The sequence below is a fragment of the Danio rerio genome, chromosome 11 (assembly GCF_049306965.1).
Source record: "Danio rerio strain Tuebingen ecotype United States chromosome 11, GRCz12tu, whole genome shotgun sequence".
Taxonomy (NCBI): Eukaryota; Metazoa; Chordata; class Actinopteri; order Cypriniformes; family Danionidae; genus Danio; species Danio rerio.
In genome coordinates, this window is record NC_133186.1 from 35,847,693 (window position 1) to 35,874,646 (window position 26,954).

The window sequence follows — 26,954 nt, forward strand, 5'->3', positions numbered from 1 at the left end:
TTAGGAAATTGTATGGCTGCTCCGCTGTATGTGTGAATATGTTTTATATGCAAATGTAAACTGTGCCTTTATGGCCACACTCGGTGGTCTGTCTTGTATCTGAACCATTCACATGGATTCATTTTTGATAAGTCTGAAACCGAAGTTTTCAGTAATTTTCCAGAATATGTCACTTTTAGAATCTTAAATATAATACAGCATACACTCACTGGCCACTTTATTAGGTACACCTTACTAGTACCGGGTTGGACCCCCTTTTGCTTTCAGAACTGCCTCAATCCTTCATGGCATAGATTCAACAAGGCACTGAAAATATTCCTCAGAGATTTTGGTCCATATTAACATGATATCATCACGCAGTTGCTGCAGATTTGCTGGATGCACATTGATGACATGAATCTCCTACAATACTACATAGGCTGTGGTGTTGACATGATTCTCAATTGATACTAACGGCCCAAAGTGGGCCAAAAAAAATATCCCCCACACCATCACACCACCAGCAGCAGCCTGAACCGTTGATACAAGGCAGGAGGGATCCATGCTTTCCTGTTGTTGACTTCAAATTCTGACTCTACCATTCGAATGTTGCAGCAGAAATCAAAACTCATCAGATCAGGCAACATTTTTTCAATGTTCTATTGTCCAATTTTGGTGAACCTGTCCAAATTGTAGCCTCAGTTTCTTGTTCTTGGGTGACAAGAGTGGCACCCGGTGTGATCTTCTGCTGCTGTAGCACATCCGCTTGAAGGATGGACATGTTGTGCGTTAAGAGCTGCTATTCTGCAGACCTCAGTTGTAATAAGTGGTTATTTGAGTTACTGTTCCCTTTCTATCGACTCAAATAATTTGCGCCCACAGAAATGCCGCTCACTATTTATTTTTTTTTTCTGATCATTCTCTGTTAACCTTAGGGATGGTTGTGCGTGAAAATCCCACTAGATCAGCAGTTTTTCAAATACTCAGACCAGCTTGTCTGGCACCAACAGCATGTTCAAAGTTACTTAAATCCCATTTCTTCACCATTCTGATGCTCGAATCAACTGCAGCAGATTGTCGTGGCCATGTCTACAAATGCATTGAGTTGCTGCCATGTGATTGGCTGATTAGAAATTTGTGGTAACAAGCAACTGGACGGGTGTACCTAATAAAGTGGCCGCTTAATGTATGATAAAGCAGAGTGAGTAAAGCTAAATGTTTACAATTTTTCGTTTTCTTGTGCTACCAATAGCCCGTTTTACATCTGAATATTTCTCTCAACAATGTGTTTTTGACACTTTGCATAAAACACAATTGAATTAATGATACATACATGTAGGGACAAATGATACAAATGAAAAATGTGTGGACAAAGCGTCTCTACAGAGGCAAATGTTTCGCATGAATAACTTGCAATTTTCACAGAGCCATAATAAAAGGAAAAAAGAAAACAACATGAAGATTGAATTGTCAATGAGCCCAAATTCAATTCTTCCTAAAATACGGGTGAATATCTAGAGAAAAGTCTGAATCTGAAAATGCAGCATGTGAAAAAATGCACCTAAGAAGTGCTTTTTTTAATCAACGAGTTCCCTTAAAGCAGAAAGAAAAGAGGGAAAGATAGTCAAAGGGAGATAAAGCGAAATAAATTGCTCTCTCTCTTCTCTGCATGTTTTTTTTTAGCTTGAAAAGAAGCTGCAAGAAAGACAGAATACCTAAACCTAAATGAATTTCTACTAGAGAACCAGTAAAGCAGTTCAATTGTGTGTCATATTCATTTTCATGCATTCACGATTGCATTGTGCCAAAAGTACAATCTAGCCATTATAGGTAAGGTGGATGAAAGCTTTGGGCAAGTCTCAGTCTGTTGACCGAATATCTGTGAACCTCCCAATTACTATAAAATACAATTATAGTCTGCATTGATTTTAATTGGATGCGCAGTGGACAGTCGAACGCCAGAAGCAGAGACTAAATCACTGGTGGTGACTAAATCTTTTTTACTTAATGCCTTGATTAAACCCATCACCCTCTGCACTTAACAAAAGCAAAACAATTTTGATAGCGTCGATCAGCCTCTGGGGAGGCCAGAGAAGCCAATTAACCTTGGCTGCCATTTACTTTGGGATGAGATCTGAGGGAACTCTCACCCGGTGTGTCATCTGTTATCTGCTACGTGATCTCACGGGGGGAAAAAGCTGGCATAAACCTCGTAATTAATTTTTTCGTGGAACTGGCAGCGTTTTTAAAAAAGTCAGCTGGACCGCTGGACTGTCGGATGGCTGCTATGAGTTCTGGCCGGCGGGTCACGAAGCTCAGGAACTTCAAGCATACTTGTGTGTGTTTTAACTAGATTAATTGGTGGAGTTGGCGGCTTCGTCTGCATCGCTTTGGAAGAGTGGTCCAAGTGAAGCTTTAATGACATTGCAGGATCACATCACTCACATATGGGGTGAAGAAAGTTAAGTGCAAACTCCAGAAATTGGATAAAGTCTGTATTAAATATCTACATAGGGGAAATTCTGGGGGGAACAGATTGAACGTTTTCCAGACATTTATTTGGGCATTTTAGTTTTGTTTTAACATAATATGTACATAACATAATAAATTACTACATACTGTATGTAGATAAATATTAAATAGTTGTATTATGAATTATTATAGTATAAACTTTGTGTAATACAAACTATATAGTATAATCTCTGATTTGTGTGTGTGTGTGTCTGGGTATGACCTACGAGGTTGGGTGTGACAGGTATTACAAAAGGTGTTTTATGAGGACATGCCTTGTGTTCTCGTAATTCATTAATTTTCTTTTCAGCTTAGTCCCTTTTCTAATCTGGGGTCACCACAGCAGAATGAACCGCCAATGTATCCTTTATCATTCACACTCATACATTATGGACAATTTAGCCTACCCAGTTCACCTGTACCGCATGTCTTTGGACTGTGGGGGAAACCGGAGCACTCGGAGAAAACCCACGCGAACGCAGGGATAACATGCAAACTCCGCACATAAACGCCAGCTGACCCACCCGAGGCTCGAACCAGCGACCTTCTTGCTGTGAGGTGACAACACTAACTGCGTCGCCTAAAAAGCATACTTAAATGCTTAGTTCACCCTAGAATAATTTAAATGGAGGACAAATTACACCCCACCCCCCCCTTTGCTTGATACCCCCTGAAGGAAGTGAATAAAAAATATTTGGAGGAGTCAACGCTTAAATAGTGAGAAATAGCTTTCACTGATCTGTATCTTTAATAATAATATAAATAATTTAAATAATATATAATATAAATATACATTTGACCACCCCTATAACGGTTCATACCATTGTGAATGCATAATCATGCCAATCAGTCAAAACCAGAAAAAAAATCATTCAAGACTTTAAAACTGGCAGATCTAGATTAGCTTTCCCAACCCTGTTCCTGGAGGCACACCAACAGTACACATTTTGGATATCTCCTTTATCTGACCCTTTCACTTCAGGCTTTGGAGTCTCTTCTAATGCTCTGATGGGTTGATTCTGGTGTGTTTGAAGAGGGAGAGACTGAAAATGTGTACTGTCGTTGTGTCTTCATGAGCAGGGTTGGAAAACACTGATTTAGAGCTTCATGAGACCCTTTTTTGTCAAATATTTGCTTGTATCTACATTTAACCTAAATAATTATGATTATATTGTTGCAATATTTGATAAAAAATTTCTTTGTAGTTTTTTCCTCACATAAACGTTGCCTTCAATAATTCTACTGAGCTATTATTTTGTTGTTAATGTGTCAGCATTAATTAAATAAGACCCAATGAGTCTCCAGCACCACATGATCGCATGTGTGTTTGTTTGAACTCATGAGAGTGTTTGGTATTCTCAAGGCTGCTAGTAAATCTCAAATTGCAGCAATATTACCTGAGCCTCCGCTCATTTCAATCTGCGAACTTGGCAGGGTTTGGGAAATGAGCTCCACTGTAGCGCAGAGGGGTACAGTCACACCTGTTCACACATACACACACACACTTTACATCTGGCGGCCATCTCTTTTTTTTCTTCCAGCCATGAGAGTCATTGATTACTCATGCAGGATAATTGTGTAAATTTACTGCAAAATTGCCTCTTCCTGTGCAGTTGAGTTACTGGAGCTTGCTGGATTTTTTTTAACATTGTTGCTGACAAGCTATAAGCTTGTCTCTGAAACGGCTGGATGTGCCGGGCAACATCTTTTCCCATCAGGCATTCCTGCTGATCAGCCCCGCAGGCGTACATAGATGAATCCATTCGCAATGTGTTTTTTCCAGCCTCGCTGTGCGGGGAAGCGTATTTATCATTCACGTTCCTGAGCGCAGACTTTCGGGTGTAAATATTCATGATCTGCAAAATCAGACCGTTGGCTGAGAGCAAGCCGCCATCAGGGAGGTCAAATGCATTCTGCCGTTGTGGAGTTTGTTGTTGTTTGTGCCAAATTTCAGGTTCAGGTTAAACATAATCGACAGCATTTGGTGCACATTTTCAAATACCACAGAAAATAACTTCTATTTTGACCTTTCAAAGCCTGACACATGTTCAGCTCTTATATAAGAGCATTTTCTGCTTTTACAGTTGATCTGGAGGGCTTCCGACATTGCTCTTAACTTTGGGATATCTTTGCTCTAAACCTCACTTTTGATGATAGATTAAGAAATAGTTCATACTCAATTCAACCCAGGCTCATTCTGAAAGCATATCACTATATCAATTTCGGGAGAACACCAAACACGTCTTAGGAGCTAGGTTTTTTTTTTTTTTTTTTGTAGTTTTTGCAGTTTTTGTTTTTACGAATCCAACAGAGGCCACTGTGAATGCTTTTTAAGATCTCTTGCAAGTGGCATTGGCGCTTGCTCTTCTTGTGTAAATCCACCAAAGGCCGCTGTCGGCTGACTGACTGAATGACTGACTAACAGAATGATTAACCGATCGACTGACCCACCCTCCTCCTTCCCTAAACCAAAGCACCGATTGACTTGCTCACCCACTTCCCTAAACGCAACTGTTTTAAGAACTGATTTTTACCACGTTTTTAGAACATTTTCACCATTTTAATTACTTTTTCCATTTTATAATTTTTTTGGCTTCTGTTTTTGTGTTACTCGCTTAGTGGAATCGTTCTTCACTGGACTCAAACCCCGTCATTGGGGCCAACTCCTCTCTTTTCAAATAACACAGAAAATAACTTCTATTTTGACCTTTTAAAGCCTGACATATGTTCAAGTCTTATATAAGAGAGTTTTCTCCTTTTACATTGCTCTCAACTTTTTTTTATCTTTACTCTAAGCCACACTTTTGACCGTAGATAAATGAGTAGTTCATACTAAATTCAACCCAGGCTTATTCTGAAAATTTACAGCTATACACATTTCTGGAGAGCACCAAATACACCCCAAGAGGTACGTTTTTTTTTTTGTTTTTTTTGCAGTTTTTGTTTTCACAAACTTATCAAAGGACGCTGTGTACGCTTAAGATCTCTTGCGAGTGGCATTCGCGCCTGCTGTTCTCTCATAAATCCACCAGAGGCAGCTGTCAACTGACTGACAGACTGACCCAACTTCCTCCTTCCCTAAACCCAAGCACCGATTGACTCACTCACATACTTCCCTAAACCCAATCAACAGTTTTAAAAAATATGTATTTTTACCAAGTTTTCAAATTTTACGACATTCTCACCTTGTTATTTACTTATTTGATTTTTTGTTTTAGTGTTACCGGCTTTCTGGAATAGTTCTTTGCTGGACTCGAACCCCATTGTTGTGTTCAATTCCTCTCTGCGTCTCAAGTTCACTGGCGTACATGGCGAGCCACTGGACAAACTAGTAACAGCGAGTAAGACGTCCATACTAAGGTAAGCTGTCAGCTGGTAAGCTAGAAAAGGAATGACGTATATTATTATATTAAAGTCGAAATGCAGCCATACATACTTCTGGATACATATTTGGCAATCTCCAGAAATGTTTAAAGAGGTACGTTTTCAGAATGAGCCTATTTCTACTAAATTAGTGGGTTATTGTCTTGTTTTTTATTTCCCTTATTGCTGCTAAATATATACAGATAAATTCAGTGTTATTAGGTTATTCATTCATTCATTTTCTTTTCGGCTTAGTCCCTTTATTATTCTGGGGTCGCCACAGCGGTATGAACCAGTAACTTATCCAGCATATGTTTTATGCAGTGGATGCCCTTCCAGCCTAAACCCATCAATGGGAAATATCCATACACACTATGGTCAATTTTAGCATACCCAATTCACCAGTACCGCATGTCTTTGGACTGTGAGGGAAACTGGTGCACCTGGAGGAAACCCACTAAAACACGGGGAGAACATGCAAACCCCACACAGAAATGCCAACTGACCAAGCCAAGGCTTGAACCAGCGACCTTCTTGCTGTGAGTCAAAATTGCTACCCACTGCGCCACCGCTATAAGGTTACAGCTTAGTAAATTAAAATTATAAGTAGGCTTGCGAATTGATTACCATTTTTAATCAAGTTGTTTAGACTATATGGCAATTAATGAATCAAATTAGTAGCAGATTAACTGCATTTTGTTACGGCAAGACACTCCAGGCTGTTTTTTCATCCAGTTGTCTATTTTGAGATCATTATTATTGGCTTTTCATGAAGTGCCTTCTATAGGCTAATGATGATATCCAAAATAAACTTTTAGGTGTTTCATATATGGCATGTGCTATATAATCATGTGCTATAGGTCAATTAGGTAAGTTAAATTGTCTGTAGAGTATGTGTGTGAATGAGTGTGTATGGGTTTCCCAGTGATAGGTTGCAGCTTGAAGAGATTCATAAACGTGTGCTGGATAAGTTGGCGGTTCATTCTGCTGTGGTGACCTTGATTAATAAAGGGACTAAGCTGAAAAAAAAGAATAAATAAACAAAGGCTGGTTTCTCTCTTTTTTTTCTCCTGCATTATACAGTATGCAGCGTTTTATTAAAATAAGCGGTGCATTAACTGTTAAAAATGTTAATGCATTATGTTTTTTTTTATAACTAAATTAAAGTGCTTTTGCACCACATACAGTTAATAGCAAAAGCAGTGCTGACCCTGTGATGGTGCTGGGTTTTATTGGTGCTGGTTAAAAGCAGAGTTTGTAACGACAATAACCCGGGGTTATGATGGAGCTCATTCTCAAAAAAAAATGTACTGCAGTTTCTGAAATTATGTAAATGTGCTTCATTCATAAGGACTTCATTTAGATTATTTGACATGTTAACTGTGACTGTTTTAGAGCAGAAATAGCATACAAATTATAAGAAACACTATGCCTATTTTAAACAGCAGACAAAGGCAAGATAGGAAAGGAAAGGAGATGAGGAAAGATTAAATAATATCACCAGAGGGACACCAGAACTTAAATGTATAACAGAAGAGGATTGGAGGATAGGAGGATAAAATCCTGTTGGTCAAATATGAGTGAAGCCACTTAAGCACTGTACTCGAAAATCAACACATGCTTGTAGCCAAGATTAAAAAAAAAAAAAACATTGTGATCAACCAATCCAGATCTAGAGCTATGGTTCAAGTCATTCAAAATGTAGATTCTGGAAAGCTTAAACATTCATTGTTCTAGTTTGCTGTAAAGCTGCTGGTTTTATTTTCTGTTGAGCTTTAGTTCACAAAACTTGACATTCTCCTAAAGTTTCTAGTATAAAGCAGAAAGTGCCTAGAAAATTCCTTCAACTGTAAGCCAGTGTCAACTTCTACTATGATACACTGTCATTCAAAGTAAAAAAAAAAAAAAAAAGATTAAATACATTGATTTAACATTAAAAAGTGACTAATAACATTTCTAATGTTATAACATTCATTTATTCATTCATTCGTACATTTTCTTTTTGGCTTAGTCCCTTTATTAATCTGGGGTCGCCACTGTGGAATGAACCGCTAACTTATCCAGCATATGTTTTATGCAGCAGACGCCCTTCCAGCTGCAACCCATCACTGGGAAACATTCATACACACGCCAATTTAGCCAACCCAATTCACCTATAGGGCATGTCTTTGGACTTGTGGGGGAAACCAGAACACCCGGAGGAAACCCATGCGAACACGGGGAGAACATGCAAACTCCACACAGAAACGCCAACTAACCCCGCCAGGACTCGAACCAGTGACCTTCTTGCTGAGGCAAACGTGCTACTCACTGTTTCATTCACCGTATGTATCCCTTTCTACAACAATATTACGACTGTGTGTGAAAAAAAAAAATGTTTCTTGAGCAACAATTCAGCATATTGTGCATAGAATTCAGCAAAGAATAATGGTAACACTTTATTTTGATGGTCCATTTGAGTATTAGTAGACTGTCTGCTTAATATCTGTTTATACTGCTCCTTCACCAAACATTTAACTGACTATAAGAAACTTTGCAACCAAACAGTCTACTTATAATCTAATAAGAATTAGTTGGCATTTAGATGCAATGTAACTTTTATTCAACAAATGGAACATCAAAATAAATTAATAAATAAATAAATAAATAAATAAATAAATTGTGACCAAATAGGATATTGAATTACATCTATTTGACAAAAGTATCATTTAACAAAAACAGAGAATATCATTATCATGGAGGCCCTGTCTGTAGGTTAAATTTGAAACTTTTAGATCCAGCTATAACTGCCGAAGATGAAGGCAGGGCGAATAGACCAAATGAATGAATGCACAGCATACATATTCCTTGTGTCTCTTGGCTATTGATTAGAACTAATTGTGATTAGTGACATGACATTAGGGCTGTTTTTCAATATGTGTTCTTCAGCGATCTTGTGTTCTCATGTAAAGTCATCATCAACCGCCGAAGTTCCGTTCCAAAACTCAAGACCGCAAGAATGGATGACGCAGGAAAGTTCCCGGATGTGTTCTTAATATTGAGTATGCGCCGCTGCATATTACTGTGAAATTACAGCCATATAGTGTAACTTCACAGTAGATAGTAAAGTCCGATACTATGATTTCACAGCATAATCTTGTAGAATTACCTATATTTTACTGTGAAGCAGGCTTTCCTCAGCTATTCATTCTGACATTTACCCTGACTTTGAAATCATTGTGGGTGTTTAACAGTGTTTGGTTTTATGAATCAATTGCTTTTGTTCCAGTTAATTATGTTTTTGGCTAAGCACAAAAATATGTTCATATAAAATGATTTCATATTTCCATGTTAACCTTATAAAACTAAATAAAGGTGCAGTGCACTCAAAAATGAACATTTATTATGACATTCATGTCGTTTCAAAACAGGATGATTTTCTTTCAAGTTATTTTTGAAGATGTAACCTAATTGTTTTTTGGGGCTGCAATAACATTCTGTTATTTCTAAACTTCAAAAAAGTGCCAATACTAGCATAAAAGTTCATTTGTATTAATGTCTATGCTAAATGAAATAAGAGTTTAAACTGACATGCAAAAGATATAGCCCTTTTTTAGAGTAATAAGCTGTAATCATGCAACCTGCCTTAATTTCACGATAAAATTATGAATACAACACCATTACTATGAATTTTCAAGTTAAATCAGTTAAGTGTTAAGTCACAGTTAAGTGATCCTAGTGTAGTTTACTGCGAAAAATTACAGTAACAATGTGAAAATCTGGACATTTTTACAATGCAGCCTTTTATATAGATTTATTATTAAAGTTTAAAGATGTAACTTATTTATCACAGGAGTTTCCCTAAATGAGATGGAAAGTAAAAGTAAACATTACTGTGAAAATCTTCATTAACTCATTGCTGAAAATCATATTAAAATTTGCAATGCAATGTATATTTGTAAGGTTTTTTTACACAATAAATTGTTGCATGAATGCTGTAATGTTTTAATCTTTTTCCAATAAAACACATGAAGGCCGTGTTATTATTAGGAAGAACCAGGAAAGAATGCAGCATCTCAATTCTCAGAGGATGCATTCTCTGTTTTTGCGCTCTCCCAAGTTCCTTCTTCTGAGGTAACTTGGCAAGACCGGTCTCCACGAGAACGCAAGTCCATTCTAAGTGTTCTTGGAATTGAGAAACATCCTAGGTCTTCCTGGTAGAACTAGCGCTAAAAGTTACTTCGAAATCTTAACTTTACGTAACAAGAATAAATTGCATTTTAGACCCAGCTATGGTGAACATAAGAGCCTTTTTAAAATCCAACTCCAAACCTTTAAACAGAGGTGTTTGTGATAAGAGGCAAACTTTTGAACGAGGACACTCTGATTAATTTCTTTCAACCCAGCAGGATCTGCTAACCGCACACCTGATTTTATCCCATTAATTGAAACACCTGACTCCATTTACCTCTTTAAATGAAGTGCTAATCTAGAAAGGAGGGATCTGTTTGTTCTTTTGCTGATCCAAAACAACATTCGAACAACCTTCAGCTCCCAATTCCTCTGTGAAAGTCACTAAGTTTAATTTTATGACTTTGTTTGGCATTGGCATCAGGTTAAAATTGAAGGAAAGTTTGATAAGGTTAGTGAATGATTGTTTCATTCTCATCATGGTAACATGCATAGTTATACTCTGTGGCCATATAAAGGTTTAGCTAACAGGGTGGTCCAAAAATGAAATGTGTTCCCCATTTACTCACCTTAAAATATAAAAAATCCATAGTATGAAAAACTACTATAGAAGTCAATGTTGCTAGTCAGAAACATTCCTCAAAATATCTTCTTTTGTGTTTAACAGAAACTCAACCAGGTTTAAAATGTCAGAAGCAAATGATGACTATTTTTATTTTTGGGTGAACTATCCCTATTAAGTTGCATGTAGCAAAAGCTAGTTGATGTTATTTAAGATTTAAAGCTTTATTTATTCAAACTGCTACACTCGTTGTTTCCAAACCAAACCAGTGGCAAGGTTTTTTTTTTTTTTTTTTTTTTTTTTTTTTTTTTTTTTTTGAGGCTCGGTCTTGTTAGAAGTGAAAAAATATACACTTCATAGTCCATTTAACAAAGGCAACAGTGGGAGGTCTAATATTGCTTTCGCACAGAACTGCATTCCCAGACGCTTCTCAGCTGGAGGTGTTCCCAGAATGCACTGCCAGCATCATTCTTTATTGTAAAAAGCCAAAAACAAAGCAGGACCATAATAGAACATGTATTGACTGGTGTGACAATTATAGGTATTTTGAAACCAATTTGATGTGGAAAAATTTAGTACACCTACACCTTTGGAATGGATTTCTCTTTGATGTAATTGGGTGCAAATCTAAACTGGTTTTGTAGTTGGAAGATATTATTTGGATTTTTTTTTTTTTTTTTTTTTGAGTGTTCATTTGACCAAAAATACAGAAATCCTTGCTAATGTTGTTAACCATTTAAAATTACTATTTTCTATGTTTATATTTTCCAAAATGTAAATAATTAATGTGGTGTAAAACACTTATATAATTCTATTATTATTATTAATATTATTATTATTATTATTATTATTATTATTAATTATTATTGCATTTATTATCAACATGAGTATATTATAATTATAGTTTAATCACATGCATTGGTCCACTTGATCTTTTATTCTTATTATTATTATTATTATTAATGTAATATTGCTTTTTTTCTTGTCGTTCATCTTATTAATATTACTTTGTCTTCTTATTATTCGTACAGTATATTATCATTATTATTGCAATGTTTTTTCCTTGTTCTTATTTTGTCTGCTGCACCTCATTTTTTGGCTTCTTTTTCTCCCTTTCTTTTCTTCTTTTTTCTACTTTTTCTTCCCTTCTTTTTATTCTTCTTCTACTTATAACTGTTATTATTGTTTTCGTTGTTGTTCTGACTGGTCCTTTTGTTATCTCCTCATTATCAGTATTCCTACCATTGGTTGTTGTTTTGTAGAAGTCGTAGTAGTAGTGGTTGTAGAAGTAGCATTAGTCGCTGTAATAGTATCAGTAGTAATTGTTGTTGTAGTAGACGTTGTTGTTGTTGTTGTGGTGGTGGTGGTAGTAGTAGTAGTGGTAAAATAAAAAAAATGTAAAAAAAAAACTTTTTTTGCAGCCAAATAACCATTCAATATTCATTACATATTTATTTGTTGCTCCAAACATGTTTCATATTATCTTGAGTGTTGAAACACTGCACAAAAAATCTTACTTAAGAGTTTTTGTCTTGTTTTCGCGTCCAAATTTCTAACACTTCTTAAAACAAAGCATTTTATCTAGACAAGTAAAAATGTATTGTCTTGTTTTCAGAAATCAAAAGTGAAAGTGAAAACAAATTGACTTTTTACCCAAGCAAACAAAATCCAATCCAGGCTCATTCTGAAAACGTACAGCTGTATACATTTTTTGAAGGGAGCAAAATACGTCCCAGTCACAAATTCACCAGAGGCTGCTGTATACACTTTAAGATCTCACATTTCTCTCATGAGTGCCATTCACATCTGCTCTTATCGCATAAATCCACCAGAGGCATCTGTCGACTGACTGAATGAATGACTGACCCACCCTCCTCCTTCCCTTAACCCAACCAATAGTGTTTTTAAAAGCACCGATTCACCCGCCCACCCACTTCCTTGAACCCATCCCACAGTTTTAAAAAGCAATCCAGAAAAAGAAAAGCCCTGATCTGATTTTTCTTTTTTTTTTTTTTTTCAGATTTTACCGCATTCTCACCCTGTTATTTACTTGTGTATTTTATTTTTTTTTGGCTTTTGTTTTTGTCTTACCTGCTTTCTGGCACTGTTCTTCGCCAGACTCAACCCCGTCGTCATGGTCAGCTCCTCTCTGTCACTCCAGTCCACCGATGTACATGGCAAGCTAACTGGACAAACTGGTGACAGCGGGAAAGTCGTCTACATGGAGGTAAGCAATCAGCTGGTAAGCGAGAAAAGGAACTGTGTCTTACCACCCCATAGTGTTCGTTTTAAAAACGAAATACAGCCATACGTACTTCTGGCTACATAATTTGCGATTTCCAGAAATGTATACAGGGGGACATTCTCTGAATGAGCCTATGTTGACAACATCTGTCAATGGATTAACCAAAAGAATCTTATTTTTGGTCAAACAAGATTGTTTTACTTGCACCATTTGCAGATTATTTTGTTTGTTTTACGGAAAAACTAACCTCAATTTGATTTATTTCTGAAAAAAAGACTATATTTTTGCTTGTTTAGAAAATCCTTCTTGATTTATGAACTTTTACATATTTGGACTAGAAACAAAAAGATATTTATGGAAACCGTGGCACTTTTGGATTGTAATATATAATGGTTTGATCTAATTTGTAACAATGATTGAACAATTTTTGGTCAGCATGTTATGGAAACTGTGGCACTTTTTAATATAGTATATGAGGATAATTTGATATAATTTGTATAATAATTCAACCATTCAACAACCAGTGTTAAGTAAAAGGTTTTTAAATGCAGTGTTACGAACACAAACTTCTGCATATATTAACTTTGAGATGCTCTGCAAGCAAAAGTAAAAGTGCAGCTCTGATTTTGATCACTCTGTTCCCTTGATCAAAGACTCATGAAAATATAATGGCTGAGGTGCAGAGAGAAATGTCTGAGAGATAGAGCATGCAGGCTCTGGTATTAGAGACATTTATGCATTTACATTTATTAATTTAGCAGACGCTTTTATGCATGTGACAAGAGCAGACAGTTCCTTCAGGAAATTTCACACTGTATGTATTAAACTTTAGCAGTGTGTGACTCGGCTTGAACTAAAGATGTAAGACTGTACCTCATATTGTGGAGAGATGTGTGTTTTTATATTTAGAAGAAGTAAAGCTTGTGAACTGAATGTATACTGTATTGAAGGCAATAAAGGTCAAAAGTGTAAAACTGTCAACATGCAAATGTTGCTTTAGTATGCACAGTTTAACTATGTTGTGAGGAATTTGTATGTAAGGTGATAATTTCAGGATGTGTACATCATATCATTACAACATTCATCATGAATAACATGGCATCTGCTGTGTCATATATCATGTATCTCTATTTACCATCACATTACATATGCAAATGTGATTTCAAATACAGCAGTTTCATTAGCCATTGTGGTTACATTGGCAGGGTGAGACTGTGTGTCTTGGCAAGTTTAATACACAGACATGCACAGTATAACATTGTTGAAAATAATAATACCTGATGCAAAATGTATATGCTGGTATGCTTACAGTTGTATACACTTTACAACTAAATCTTGATTGTTATATTTGTACAGGAGTTGAAATAAAAACTAAAATACCTGGTTTTAGACCACAATAATTCATTAGTATGGAGTATTGGCCTCCTTTTGTAGTCAGTACAGCATCAATTCATCATTGAAATGACAGATACAAGTTCTGCACAGTGGCCAGATGGATTTTGGGTCATTGTTATTGCAGAATAGTGACCAGGTCCAAAACACCTTAAATTGGCTCAATAATATTTACGTCTGGTGACTGTGCAGACCATGAGAGATGTTCAACTTTATTTTCAAGTTATAAAACCCCTCTGTCACCAGGCTTGCTGTGTATTAGTGCATTATCATCCTGATACACTGCATCGCCTAAAGGATGCAATGTTTGAACCAATGGGTACACAGGGTTCTCCAGAATCATTTGGTAGTCATTGGTAGTGATGCGCATATCTAGCACAAGCATTGGGTTTAGGGAATGCCCAATCACTGATCCACCCCCATGCTTCACTCTGAGCATGCAACAGTCTGGGTGGTACTCTCCTTTGGGGCTTCTCCACACCGTAACTCTCCAGGATGTGGGAAAGACATTAAAGGTGGACTAGTTAGAGAATAACACATGTTTCATATTGCCCACAGGTTTGTCATACAGCACTTTCACTGGCTGAAAATTGCACACACTTTGTTTCAAGACTTTTGGCCCGTCCATTTTAATCTAAAGTATTTTTGGGCTTGAGTTAGACTAGCATTGAAAATAATATGTAGACACCAAAACGGCATGACCACTTTTTACAAAAAAATAAATAAATAATAATAATAATAATATTTAAAAGGATAATTAATATAGTTTATACTTTTTCAACAACAACAAAAGTCTTTAAATTAAAAATTAAAGCATTAACAAATGTCCTTTTTTCCACTGAAAGCATAAGCAGGTAGAAAGTGTTGCTTCTCTTAATCACAGCTGAAAGCTGAATGGACCACATAAAAAAACAACAACTTATGATTACAACTCAAGTTAATACTTGTCAGAATTGCTCAAAATCAGCCACTTAGTGTTTTTGATGGGGTCTCCGCATCTCTGTAAACTGCTGATTGGCTGTCTCTACGGCTTGTGTTTGACATAATGGGTTTCTGGGAATTTAGGCCATTTCAAAAGCTTGGTTATGCCTCCGGGGAAATAGAATCAATACCCAATTAAAGTATTACAGGAAATGGAAACTCCATTAAAGTGTTTTCTTTAAACCTGAAGCTGCAGGATTTTATTTTATTCTTTTTTTTTATGTCCAGGAACGTGTGATTTTGGAAGGTTGTTTTATGTATACATCACAGATCTTGTCCTGGTTAACACCATCACTTCACCATCTACAGCAGCTCTTACTATAACAGGAGCCTTAAATGGTAAATTATGGACAACTTGCAAAGACAAAACTTTTTTTTTTCTATAGTTAAAGTAGATGCAGTAACTCAGTGTAGAAAGTTGTGTTTGCACTGTCAAGATAATTTGCTCTATTTTAGCGATCTAGGCACAAAATCCAAAGTGCAGGGCACAAAAGCATTAAGGGCTTGTCATAGTACACTTTTGCCATTTTAAGGACGGAAAAATACGCTCTGCGGTGCGGCGCATGGTCTAACAGGGTTGAGCTTATTCTCTTGAATGAGTTGTAGGTGTGTTTTGAGAATAAACCAGTCAGAGTCTCATCTCCCATTCCCTTTAAGAGGCAGATGTGTCACGCCATAGCGCATTTGCTATTTACATGAGAGACTTTGTAAGTAGAAAAACTGACCACTAGCGAGAAAACAGTTAAACAGAGCATCTGCAGTGCGAGAATGAGCCTCCTCATTCTTCACTTTTACTTTTACTTTTTTTTGTGGATAAGGAAATGTGTTGTACGCACAGACATCCATTAGCCTACATAAATAATTTTAATCATTAAGCACAAAGATTTGTTTTAAAACTATTTCTAAATTCAGTTCTAATTTCCAGCAAACGAATAAATGAACAATAATAACGTAGTGTGTTCAAAACCTGAGTTGTATCCGAATACACATGCTATGCCCCATATGGTCCAAAACAGGTTGGGAAACCTAAGCTTGTTTTTAATAAAAACAAATATAAATATGCATATATTAATGATACAGCTACTAATAATAACATTATACAAAAGCAAATTGTCATGAATAAACTAAAAAAAGCCCCCCTTGTCACCGACTTGGTCCAGTCATTCCCCTCGCTGGCCAGCAGAGGCCGCTATCCCTGGACTATTAAACATTACATCATCCACTTAAACTGATTGCGCACACACCTGAACTGAATCCTGTTAACGACCCACACTACCTGTTATTGACTTTATTCTAAAATGCGGAAGTGCGCCTGTTTTTGCGATTGTCTTAGAACTTCCGATTCAGTCGCCTATGGGAGAAATGACTAGGAATAATAAACGGCAGAAAATGGCCAAACTACTTGCTCAACAAACAAATGTTTGCATGACTACACAGACCAAGTAGCATAATATAATAAGAAAATATTAAATTGCAACATCAAGCAGCGTAACGAGCAGTTGTTAACGTCAAAAAATGAATGGAAGTGAATGTGACCGGAAGTCGCGAGACAAAAAGATTCAAATCGCAGCGCCCGCTCGACAGCTGAGAATAAGGTGAATAAGCCACGCTCAAACACCAGTCCAGTGCGAAGTCTTGTTCTGCCACGGCCAACATTTTTGAGCGTTATTCCTTGCCTGATCTCTTGTGTATTACTCCGGACTGTTTCTGACTCTGAGTTGTCTTCTACCTGCCCACGACCCACGCTTGTTATATGGACTCTGAACCACGCTGCCTGCCCTCGACCCACACTTGTTATACGGACTCTGAACCACGCCGCCTGTCACTGATCCATGCTTGATATATCACACTGTGTCTGTCAGCTGCCAGCCCCACGACCAATACTGAATGCTGTTGATGTGAGTTCGCACTTTAGTGCGTGTTGTATGATTGTAATTGAACTGTGTCTATTAAATACTGCAAATGGATCCCTCCGTGTCAGTCTCCTCGTTACACCCCTATAGATGAAGGCATGAAATCAGTGGTTTTTATATTCATGTAGACTTTCTTTTTTAGACCAGAACGCCTAAAGGCGCACATAGGAGCGTATATAAGTGTAAAGTGTGCCATTTGGGATGCAACTTTTGACTTTTTTACCTATTAAGAAAGTTTGTCCATTAGATTCTTGGAAAAACTAATGTTTGTTTTCAAAGACAAAAAAAGTCACAAAAGTTTGTAACGAAACTAGAGCTTTTTGTTTTTAATGAGGATGCTATTTTCACACATGATTGTTGCTTTAAATCTGCTATAGGAACAGATGCTGCTCATATAAGAGCTATTTTATTGAAGATCTAGTCATTTAATGCCTATTCAGCTTAAATATAGCTCTTTGTCTGATGTGCTGTTTGTGTGAGTGAACGTGTGTAGCATGAAGACAAACTAGCCACCCTCCGCTACCTGAAATGTCTGTAACCTCTCATCACGACACCATTAAACCTTCAATCAACACTTTCAAATAACCTTCAACCTCTTCTATGGAAACGCGCTCTGTAGAGTATTGTGCTACTGCTGCTGCAAATGCTCCATGCACAAATGAACATTTCCGGTAAACACTTTTCTAAATGGCTATGGTTTAATAGCTAGTTCACAGGTCACACAGATTTGGGACTGACCCTCAAAACATTGGTGCAATCAGTCTGGATATTAGAGCCATTGTGCAACTAGCGCATTCACTAATGTGCAAATTATCATAAGACAGAGGAATCATAGCTAAATATGCTTAACCTTTAGAAAGGGCAAGCAGAATTTGTAGTTAGTCAGATTTTATAAACAGTCACCAAAGTGACTTTGGTAGGAAACAATGACTAATTAAATCACATTACATTAATGACAATTCCCTAGACGGAGACTCAAATGCCATGGAGAGACGCATGCATTTCTTTGATAACAAACAGAAGTATAAACGCAAATTTAAAAGGATAATTCAGCCAAAACTTAACGTTTGTTCATCATTTACTCACATTTCACTTGTTCCGATCCGGTTTGTTCTTCTGTTGAACACAAAAAGAGATATTTTAAATATTGATGGTAACCATAAGGAATGTTTCCATTCACCTATGTCGCATAAAAACATGCTTATGGAAAATGTGCAAGAAAAAATAAACACCCCAGGCTCACTCTGAAAACGTACCTCTATGTATATTACTGGAAACCACAAAATGCATCCCAGGAGGTCTGTTTTTTGCAGTTTATGTGATTACGAATCCACCAGTGGTCGCTGTGAACACTTTTTGAGATCTCAAATTTCTTTTGCGAGTGCCATTCATGCCTGCTGTTCTCACGTCAACCCACTGACTGAATGACTGACTGACCCACCCTCCTTCTTCCCTAAACCTAACCAATATGTATGTATTGACCTACTTGCCCACTTCTCTAAACCCAACCATCAATTTTCAAAAGAAATCCAGATAAAAAAAAACCCTTGTTGGATTACCACCACATTTTCAGATTTCACCACATTCTCACCCTGTTTTTTACTTGTTTATTTTATATTTTGGCTTCTGTTTTTGTCTTACTCACTTTCTGGAGCCATTCTTCACCAGACTCGAACACCGTCATTGTGGTGAACTCCTCTCGTCGTCTTAAGTCCGCCGATGTACATAGCAAGCTAACAGGACAAACTGGTGACAGCGGGAAAGCCGCCCATACGGAGGCAAGCGTGAAGCTGGTAAGCACAAAATGGAACGGCGTCATGCTGCCCTGGCTACATAATTTGCGGTCTCGGCTACATTTTCAGAATAAGCCTATGTTGGAAAAAACATCAGTTCACCAAACTCACCGCTGTTTACTGAGTGTAACCTACAGATACAGGGTCACTGGAGCATTTTAATATCACGTTGATCATCCGGTTTGTCTATAAGTTAGCGTGACTGATGAATCGCGGCTTTAAAATGCTCCAGTGTCACTGTATCTGTGGTTTCACTCTGTAAACAGTGGTGAGTTTGTAGAACCGATGACCTTCTTGGCCAATCACAGTTATTTTTGATGAGAATGTGAACACAATGGCAAATCAGCAGTGTTTAAGAACGTGCTCAACAGAGCTCAAATGTTTGCGGGAAACGTTTTTAAAATTTCAGTATCTATTGGTACAGAATTCTAGTATCGTGACAACCCTAGGTGACTTGCATAGAGATTATTGTATTTATATATTTTTTGCCTAGAATTCTAGCATTTTCCTGAAAAAATGTTTGGAATCATTCGAGGGAGAGTAAATTTCTGTATCTGTGTGAACCATCCCTTAAACTCTGCTTTAAATTGTGTAGTTTGTAGTTTGCAAAGTTTCCCAACACTGACCAAAGCAAATCAGCCAGTAACATTCTTTAAATAATCAATTACAAGAAGCCGAGTTATCTGAAGACTGCTAAAGGGTCTTTAAAAAAATCTGATGTGTTGATTTTATAAGGGAGAAAAAAAAGAATTACGAATTAGCCGTGTAAGTTTTGGCCGAGAGTTAGATGTACTTCTGAAGAGACATTTACTTTAGAAATAAGCAGCACGTCTATTAACTTCCCCAGCTAATTAGCCTGAAATTAAGTGACAGCCCAGAGGCAATATGGGTATAAACACGTCTTTGTTCAGAGCGAGTCAAACTATAAATGGGCAAAGTTTTCAAAGGTTCTTCTAATGAGGACATTCTTACAATGTTTTAGCCTTTACAACCGAGATAAAAATATCACTTCCCTTTTTAGGATATGCGTTACATAGTAAAAAAAAAAATAGGTACTTAAATATCTATTACTTCATGTCCACACACACGTACACGCACGTGGATGTCAAATTATTTGTGAAATGATCCATTGCCTTTTGGTCCTAACAGATATTTCTATGAAAAAAATTTGCCTGATCTCATGAAGACACAAAACTATTTTACGCTTTGTCAGTGTAATGTTCAATTCATATAAATTTGTATGTATCGTACAATCCCCACCCCAGAACCTAAACATTACTGGGGGATGAGCAAATAGTACTAAATTATACACTTATTCATACATATTTCATATGAATTAGCCACTAAATTAAAAAGTTACGGATTGTCATGAACGATGTTGGGGAAAGTTACGTTTGAAAGTAATGTATTGAATTACCATAAAAAGTAATGCAACTACTTACTTTTTGGGAGAGTAAATAATGCATTATACGTTACTTTTGAGTTACTTTTGCATTACTTTTTTATCTGTCTGAGGCTTGATCTTTTTCAGAAGTAGTTTTTAAATGAGGGCATCTGCTATTAACACCGCAGTGTATAACCTACACCTACATTTACCTTTAAAAAGCACATAAAAAATATTTTAGGATAATGTTATCTGAGAACTTCCTGACCCTAGCTTTTTCATGCCGTATATATAGATTATTGACAGATTAAAGCAATGCGTTTGCTACTTTTGTACTATTTGATTAAAGTAAAATCACTGTCCATTGAGTGATCATCAAAATGATGAACACATTCTCTCATTGACTGTGTGATTTATTATGACTACTTTAATTGTAGCTCAATTTATTTGTTTAAAAGCTATTTAATTCAATAAAAAGTAACTTGTATTACATGTTCAAAAAAGTAAGGTAATACATATGGTTTGAAGGATATTAGGGAAAATATAAAGATTTAAAAGACTATTATTTTGGGGTTACACTGTGATCCTTAACGATATTTTGTGATTTTTTTGTGTGTGTGTATCTGGTACATTTTACTGTTTTAACGCTTTTTGTCTATACTGTAAAACTGGCCGCTGGCCCTATGATAACATTTTGATGGTGTCGCAGACAAATGTTAAACATGAGGAGCAAGGGGTGGAAAGGTGGGGAGGCGGGGTTGATGTGTCAAAAGCGATAGTGAAAGGGTGGAGGTAGATATATTGTGGATGAAATTGAAGAGTGGGGGGTAGATATGTTGATGTATCGCTGATAAAATTAAAGGAGGAGGGGGGCTCCGAAAACGCATGCATGGGCCCTTGATGAGAAAGAATCTTCCTAACTTTCCCCCTCAGCGGCACCACTGCATGAGTGTATGGGTGTTTCCCAGTGATGGGTTGCGGCTGGAAGGGCATCCACTGTGTAAAACATGCTGGATAAGTTGGCGGTTCATTCCACTGTGGTAACCCCTGATTAATAAAGGGACTAAGCCGGAGGAAAATGAATAACTGAATGCATTTAAGTGGATTTAACATAAAACAATTTAGTTGTCCCTCTAAAATTGTAAGAATTGTGTTGATTGAGCTCAGTAGTTTGAACAAGCTAAAATCATGTTTGAGTGTGTTACTCATTCACATCTGTGTTTTAACATTTTCATTCTTGGCTTTTATTTTGTCATAAGCCACATTTTCCTCATGCTCTGTTGGCTTGATCTGTCAATGCTGATGATTTCAGATTTTAATATTGTAGCGACATTTGTTCCCCAAAACAAGGCAAAAACCAGACCCAAACAGGCATTCTGGTAGATTATTTTGGCTGCATCCTCTGTGAAATTCATGTGAAAATGATCAAAGCATCCAAACACAGGAAATAAAGGCCAAATATCCTGGATTGGTTCAAATATAGCTCTTATTACCCAGCCTTTAGGTTAAGGAAAATGCCTTGTGTTGGCTGAGGCCAGAAGAGAGAGAGAGAGATCTCATTTGGTATTCTCGTCGATTCCCCTGTATATTTGTCTGGAACAATCAGGTGATTACGGCAGCAGAGCTAGATGGCAAATCAATGGCATGCCTTTCTCTGTTGTTTCTTTTCATAACATCTCATCATGAAGGCCAGAGTCAGTTCAGACACACTGAACATACAATGCTGCGTGCAAAAGGTTAACCAAGCACAGGTCAACATTAATCAGATTGCTTGAAAATGTCAGCAGAGGGCAGAATACTTAAAACTGCAGAAGCGCATTACTCATTCAAAAATGACAAATATGACATTCACCCGACCATTGTAATGATTTATTAAAGCACTGGATCTAAATAGAGTTGCCTAGATCGATTTTCAATCTTTTGAAGCAGGTTATAGATCATGTTGTGTGAGAAACAGACTAAAATAAGTGTACTGGGAAAGTTCTAATGGTTTCTTCTACAAATACCATTAAAAACTATACAAACCTTTATTTTCAACTGTGGGACATTCCATTAGGATTTCACATACCACCATTAGAAGGTAAATCTGACACACAAAAGTCCATTTAAAGTTTCAGTTGTGACCATTGAAATTATTACAAATTCAGCCTTTTTTCACTCTCTCAACTGTTTAGTCCCTTGCAGTTTAAATACGACACATGACTGTTAGCATTTGTTAGGTTGGAGAGCTCCTAAATGTCCGATCTTTCTCTAATATTTTATTTTGTTTCATATTTCACCTGTTTTCATTGTGTATCTCTCCCTGCTCTTGAAAATGACACCGCTAATGAGTTTTCAATGAGATTACCATTAAAACTGTGAGTTTGCAGCTTATAATGGATGTGTTGCATTTAAAGGAGTGTTTACTGCAAACAAAGGCATCCTTTACAGCAGGGGCCACCAATCTCGGTCCTGGAGGGCCGCTGTCCCTGCAGGGTTTAGCTCCAACTTGCCTCAAAACACCTGTCTGGATGTTTTAAGTATACCTAGTAAGACCTTGATTAGCTTGTTCAGGTGTGTTTGAATAGGGTTGGAGGTAAAATCTGCAGGACACCGGCCCTCCAGGAACAAGTTTTCGTGACCACTGCTTTACAGTAAATTGAACTGTCCTTATTGTCTACACCCAAAAGCAACCTGGCTGGTATTGTTACTACCAAATAGAATAAGCCTAATTTGCCATTGTGAATTAAAGATTCACAGTACAAACAGTCTCTAGGATCAACTATTTTTAGTCAATAGGCCAAAATACAATGTACCCATCTAAAACAGTCAGGATTTACAGCATTAAAAAACAAAAAACATTAGCATCATAATTTGTTTATTTGGATGTATAAACGCACACATACAGTACATTTGAAAGCTGCACATAAACAGTATTTGGTCTAAATCATGAGTGGCCCTTGCAACAATGATGTATAAAACACTTAGACAAAATAAACAAAAAAATAAATATGCATATATACATAAACGCATATTAAATACGTCAATACTTTTCACTCTGGTAAAAGTATTCAAAAATGAAAGAAAAAATATTCAAAATGATTCTGTTTTGTCAAGTTAAACTTGCTCATTCAGCTTAACATGTTTAACATGTTTACAGTAATGTTACATAAGAACACTGTATTAGCCTACTAGCTAGCCGGCAGCTAGCTCTCAGCAGCGATTTTGGCTCGGCGACAGGTTTGCGAAATCGCCGACAAATGCCTAAAATCACAGGCACATTGTTCACGGGTGTAGCAATCACAAAATGTGAACAAGCAAAGAAGCAATCTGAGAGAATCGCTGATGAGTTGCTCAAGCTGTCGGCAATTCAAATCATGCCGTGTGAAATGAGATTTAACTGAAAATAACATTGGAGATCACCTAAAGCCAATGAGAGAGCAGCATTCACTTGTGTTTGTGAATGGGAGACCACATGGAACCGCTATTAGAAAAGCTGTAAATGAGGCTAGCAGGGGGCACTCAACCTGTGGTCTGTGTGGGTGCTAATGCCCCAGTATATTGATGGGGACATTATACTGTTCAGTGAGTACAGTCTTTCGGATGAGACATTAAGCCGAGGTCCTGACTCTCTGTGGTCCCAGGTTTAACCCCAGCATCCTGGCCAAATTTACCCACTGGCCTCAACCATACCCATATCATAATTGTCTTCATTACTCCGTCTCCTCTCCACTCATCAGTTGGTGTGCAGTCTGGTGCAATATGGCTGCCGTCGCGTCATCCAGGTGGATTGACGCACATTGATGCTTATGGCAAGTGAGGTGTAAATCGCCATTCTGCATGAATTAATGATATCTTCGCTTCTAAACATACACATTTTTCATGATCACATTACACATGACTGAAACAGCATGTCAAAAAACACATTGTGAATATTTTGAGCCCCTCCCCCGCACCCTAAATTTCACAATCATGTTTTCAGGGAGCTCATGGGCCCTATCATACAACCGGCGCAAAACGTGTTTGGCTTGATGTGTTGCTATTTTCAGACCAATGCAACCTTAATTTTCCTGTTTTTCACCACATTGTTTAAATAGCAAATCCATTTGCGCCGATTTGTGGACTCATGGGTGTGCTGGTCTAGAAAGGACGTCAACCTGTCGGGTTTTGAACCCTATGGGGCATTAGAATAAGATGTGTGTTTGGATAGAACTCATTTTTTTCATCACATTTCGTTATAATTGATCATTTATTTATTTGCTGAAAATTAGAACTGAATTTAGAAACAATTTTGAAACAACTCTGTGCGCGTAAACTAAATGAAATATGACGGTTAATGGATGTGTTCAGGGGAGTGTGTACAACACTGTTTCCTTATCCATGAAAGTGAAGGAGTAAAGGTAAAGAGAAAGAGGTCGAATGGAGGAGGCTCGTTCTTTATCCTGTTTTCTCGCTGGTAAATCGTTTTTTCACTTACAAAGTGCGCCATGTAAATATGAAACGCACAATGGCATGATGCAACTTACTCTTAAAGGGAATGGGAGTTGAGTCTCTATTGATTTAGTGAATGTTATTCTTAAAACACAATCATGACTCATTAAGAGAATAAGCACAACCCTGTTAGACCATGCAGGGTGCAAACCTTATTTTTTCATCCTTAAAATAGCAAAAGTGGATTTGGACACGCCATACGCTTTAGACTTTGCACCTAGATCGTTAAAATAGAGGCCCATGGCTCAATTGCGGTAGCTGAGCTCCCCCTAGCTCCTTTGTAGTGTGCATGTCTATATACTGTATGGACGTTTCCTTTTTTTGGATTCTAATATTTTCCGTAAATGGGGTTTTGTCCAGTAAAAGCATTTGAATGAGCTCTTTAAAAAAAGCGAAGGTCCGTATACGTTCATCTTCATTTTTCACTTCAAAGCCATAACCTAACGCCTGCTAATATACCAAGACATTACGTAAATGGCAGACTAGAGATGTTTAATAACTTCATCTGAATACAGAGAGCCAGGGAGTCTTCAATCAGCAGGCCAGCGCTGACATTTAAACAGGCACCTGAGCAAATTAAACCCGGAGAAGGTTAAGCTCTGTTAACACCATCGCAATGTCAAAAAATCCCGCATAAAGTTACTTTCCCATGCCTCTTTTATTTGAGGTGGGATTGAGTGTGATGGCTCCCAAAGCCAGGAGAGCTCTCATACTGTGCTCTGTCTGAAACGAATTATCTACTTTTAGCTTAGCAGGATTTGTAGACAGAGAGAACAGCAAGAGAAATGGGATACTGTCAGCGTGACCCCTTGGGGAGGGTTGTGAATTTGGTGCACTGTCGTCCCTTTATGTTCCTCAGAAGGCCTGGACGCGATGAAGACTTTACTTTATAGGCGTTTCTGACAAGGTAATGGTGCAGGAAAGTTATCCCATCTAGATGGCGCGAAGTTATAGGTTGTTTTAGCTAGAGCACTGCTGTCAGGTCTTTCTAAGCAAAGCGTTCACATGTGAAATTGATAATTCTGGGTTATCATTTTTAACCCCAGGTTATCTTGCTCTTTGCACATTTTAGGGATCTGGCAGATGCATTAAGGTGGCTTCGGGCTATTTTTTTCTGGCATGTTCTTCCTCTAAAATCAAACCAAAGTTTAGCTTTGGTGTTGGTGACACTAGCTACTAGTTGAGCTGTGTGCATGTTCATATGGTTATTAATCCTGGTTTTAAAATGTCAAACTGTTGATTGGCTTAGCATTTATATTTGCTTTGCATATTGACTGTGCTCATAGTTTTGATTGGACAAATACAGCACAACACAAGCATGTAATTGGTGTAAATAATTCCATCTGTGTTGCCACAAAAATCCAACATTATCTGGTTTTTATTTATTTATATATTTATTTATTTAAAGAAGTGTCATTATCATAAACTTAAATATTTTTGTAAAGATTTTTTTATATATATTTTTCACAGAAAGATTAATTGTTTCCTATATTAATAAAATAAATTGGTGTGCAATATTAAAAGACAAATTTATTTGCTAAATTAAAGGAAATATAAATCATTTTGTTACTGGCATTTCACTCAGATGCCAAAAAACTAAAATAACACATTACGAGTTAATGCATTATTTGTTGTTTGGTATCCAGCGAAAGTGTGTGTTGTCATTAATTTAATTCAATTATTCCTATAGTGGTTTTTACAATGCATATTGTGTAAAAGTTGATTAAATATGCAGATAATCAAAGTACAATTTGAATGCAATGTGTGTTTGTTTTTGTTTTTAGAAATAATGTATAACCTTTACAACATTCTGGAAATGAATGTTGCCATGCTGCCTTGCAAAAGCCTTATAAAGTGTGAAATATTACATAATCCATGGCTTCAATTCTGAGATGAAAAGTGAAAGTATCAGAGTGTACCTTTTTGAAAATTATGCCATAATTGTCCCTGTGTAAACAGCAAAAAATGCACCATTCACTGAAAATTGTGATGCTAAGCTCATTTAGATTACATGTTCAGTCTATAGAGATGCACACAAGTACTTGACAACCAAAACAACAGATGCATAAGCTGGCTTTCCATCCAAATGTGTAGTAAAAATTTGCACACAAAAAATCACAAATGTAATTTAGGTTTGTTGCCTAGCAGTGTAATATGGCTGTATATTGGCACTGGTGGGAGGCATGCATTG

The 26,954-nt window shown here is 37.1% G+C and overlaps 1 protein-coding gene across 3 annotated transcripts in view; it reads left to right on the forward strand.

The window, feature by feature from the left end:
* The first annotated feature begins 10,331 nt into the window (after positions 1-10,331).
* thsd7bb (thrombospondin, type I, domain containing 7Bb) overlaps positions 10,332-26,954 on the forward strand; it is a 203,820-nt gene continuing 187,197 nt past the window's right edge. For all 3 annotated transcript variants that reach the window (XM_073916918.1, XM_073916919.1, XM_073916921.1), the window contains exons 1-2: positions 10,332-10,474; positions 12,704-12,812. The gene's annotated coding sequence lies outside the window, so the exon portion shown is untranslated. The remainder of the gene's footprint in view (positions 10,475-12,703; positions 12,813-26,954) is intronic.